Genomic DNA, 3,676 nt, shown 5'->3' with positions numbered 1-3,676 from the left:
CCCCCCCTTGGTTCAGATCAGCACTGCTCCTGTCTCTTGGGGGGAAAACAGAGCTGGCAAAAGCAGCTCCTGACCTCTTTCAGAGGAAACTCTCCTTTGGGATGCAAAAGTCTTAAGAAGTCACAGGTACAATTAATGCCTCTGTGTTTCCTAAGTGAATTGGATGTGACTCGTACTAGTTGAATCCTTCTTTTTTATTTTCAGCTACAGCTGGGGACATTTGCAAGTTGGCTTCAAGTCCTCTGAAGGTACTAGTAGTCTTTATAGAAATTTTAGCTAAACTGGTACAGCTACAGCCAGAATTAAATCCTCATTATCGAGGGAAAACAAATAAAGGACAATAAACAAACATTAGATCTACCTCCGTCCCAGCAGCCCTCACAGTCTACACCTCCATTTAAAATTATCTTAGCACCTATTTTTGTGGGGCTGGTGTCTTGCTCTGTGACCTCTGCCTGCCTGGTCCCTGAGAGTTATTATGGACATCTATCACATAAAGATTTCTTTGCTTACCCTGTGGTGAAGTGAACACCATCAGACAAAAATAACTCTGTGTCTGCCTTGGTTACAGTATGAAGCAGTTTCTCTTTGTTCACTATAGCTGAGCTTGTAGAAAACATTAAGTTTTATATTAATAGCTTTTCTTTGTGCCTGAAGCACCTTGGGAAAGAAGGGATTTCATGGCCTTCTAAAAGCTGTACTCAGAATAGTTGTCGGAAGTAAACTGATTCATAATCAATATTGCCAGGAAGGCACTCCTGACGCAAAGGAAGTATGTGGGCAGAGGAGTGAAGTAAGTCCATTAAAGGAACTAACAGCAGCCTCCATATACAGAAGTTGGTGGTAATAAATACCAATAAAATAAAATTTAAATAGATGATAAAAATGAAATATATGATTCTGGTGACTGATATGTGATTCTTTTTCTTTTCCTTACTTAAGTCCCTTCCCTACCATCAGGTACCTAAATAAGACCTACATTGTATGATGGAAATGTTCCAGGTGTTGACACTTGAGAAAAGACTAGAAGCATCTCCACAGAAGGACAAAGCCATTGCACTGCTGAATGTTGTATCCCCTATATTTTTGATGTCTAATTTAGTAGTGGAATTGAGTTTGTACTCTAAGCTTTCTCTTCAACGCTTGAGATGAGCTATGTGCTAAGGACTGGGGCTCATAAAGGCCATCATTAGTAAGTTCTCAGCACAGGACTACATAAGTGAGAAATAGCAAAAAACAAGTATCAAGGTTACTTTTTTCTTTCCAGGTAGGTGGCTTTCTGTCTTTCACTGGACCTCTAAGGAATGATCTGCCTTTCCTGACCCCTTTTCATAAAACAGCCATGATGTAAATCAACATTGTTTTTTTATTTTAAAAATTGGTGAAATTTAAAGGTAACCTTTATTCAGCCAGCTGTTACCCCCTAGTGTTGCAGCTCAGTGGTATAGTACAGCACATAAACAACTGAAACCCATTCTCTGCTAGTGTCAGGAAGACTGGCAGTCTGCTTTAGCAGAAGCACGGGAACTGAAATATCAGTTAGATAGCTCTTAGGAAAGAGGCTGGGGAGGGAAAGGGGAAGGGAAAGGGGAAGGGGAAGGGACAGGAAGGGACGGGAAGGGGAATGGAAGGGGAAGGGGAAGGGGAAGGGGAAGGGGAAGGGGAAGGGGAAGGGAAGGGTGAGTCAAGGAAGCCAGAGGAACAGGGGAGATTGGCAGAGTGACAAGTACCTCTTCTCAGCATCAGTCTCCACTTTTAATCCTAAACTTTGCCCAAACCCTCCATATGTTTCTCAACTCCAGACGATCTACAGATCAAGAGTCAAATTGCATATATCCTAAAAATGATGTTCATTTTCAAGATGAACCAAAAAATGAGCCAAAGACAATTTTAATAGATCAAATCCCTGGGGGGAAAAAAAAACCAAAAAAAACCCCACCAGCAAACTGCTTATATTTTTACTTTGGGGTTTTAAGGTGTTCTCTGCCAGGTTAGTATAGGGCATCTGCTAACAAAATTATCTTTTAAATAATGTCCAGATTTACAAATGTATGAAGCAAGTTCTGCAATAAAGTGACTGTAGGCCTCCACTAGTCTCAACACACAAAGCAGTCGTGGCCAGCCAGCGGCATAATCACCCAGGTCAGACCAGGGCTGTGTCCATCCCTCATACTGTGCTGAGTTCATCAAGGCCTGGGCAGTAACACCTGGCTCTTGTGAGACATTCTGTCCACAGGAGTGGCAAAGGTATTTTGTAAAATGTTAACCAGTGAGCTTGGAAAGTATTGCCATTCTCATTTTACAGGTGGAGAAATGGATGCAGAGAGGTTAAGTGATTTATCAAAGGTCTTAGAGGAAGTAGGTGGCAGAGCTGGGAGCATAATTCAAGAGGACTAAGTCTCATAACCTTGATGTAAGTGACAATTTCTTTGGAAGGCATCTTATTATTCACATCTGGTTTTTTGTATACTAGAGATACTTAATTCCAATTACAGGAAAGGAGAACTTTAAGAAATGGTCAATTATGAGAATAAGGCTAAAATCACTAATAAAATAGAGGAGGATGTTTACTGCTGAGAGGAGTACAATGTTGAGAGCATGAACACTATTAGTTCTGACTTCTGCAAACAGACTTTTTTAAACTGGCGATTGGCACAAGGGATCCTCTGCTGCATTTCCAGATATGGGCTTAGTTTCCCCAGGGCTGTCTTCCATGCATCCATGTTTTATACGATATAAACTATGACTTCCTGAAAATAAAAATAGCTTTGTTAAACTTAGATTTTCAATAAACTACATCAGATTCCATGAAGCAGAAAAAGTATTTCTTTGCATAATAAAAGTTTCTGGCTAGTAACAGGACATTTTAAGACTTAAAACTTATGCAACATCCTGAGCCTCCTCTCGTGTTCACCAGTTTAACTCTGAATGGAATGAATGCTACTTCTCTCCACACTTAACTTTCTTCTCACACTGAAGCTTTTAACAACAATAAAAACCTATACCCTACATCTGAATTCCTCTATCAGACAGGGAAGTGAAACAACTTACAGCAGTATCAGCATTTCATATTTTCTGCTCCATGCACAGTAGGACTTCAATCTATATGCAACGTGGTGAACAGTCTCACTGAAGGCAATTGAACTGTTCCCATACGAGGGGATAAAGAATAAGAATCTGTCTTTTTTTTACTTGCGAGCCAGATTGCCATTCTGGAGATACCCACAGGTCATGTGTTTGGTGAAATTGCCGCTCTGGAGGCTGACTGCCATGTCGTGTAGGCAGGGTTTAACTGCTGGGCTACCTGCACTCCCTTCAGAACAGGCGCTTAGTGAGGGCAAGCAGCACAAGGTAGAGCACTGTGACAGACAGTGTCAGATATGAGTAGCTTTGCATTTTCAAACATGCTAAATTAATGAGACAACTTGTCTGTGTGAAGTTTGACATGGGTGTGTGAAGGGCTAAGGCCTTAATAATGTATCAGAGTCATTGGAATGATATTTTCAGGGAAAAATTAAAAAGGCAAGCTAAATCCTACAGAAGTCTCCTGAGATCCAAACATAAGCAACATGCTATACCATCTTCCTGAGTTTATTTGCAGGCCTGAATCACAGGGGAATGCTTGGAGTGCATTTTCTCTGTCCACCACAACATGTGTTTCAGGCAAGTTGGGGAA

The sequence above is a fragment of the Haliaeetus albicilla genome, chromosome Z (assembly GCF_947461875.1).
Source record: "Haliaeetus albicilla chromosome Z, bHalAlb1.1, whole genome shotgun sequence".
Lineage (NCBI taxonomy): Eukaryota > Metazoa > Chordata > Aves > Accipitriformes > Accipitridae > Haliaeetus > Haliaeetus albicilla.
This window is presented reverse-complemented; position numbering follows the sequence as displayed.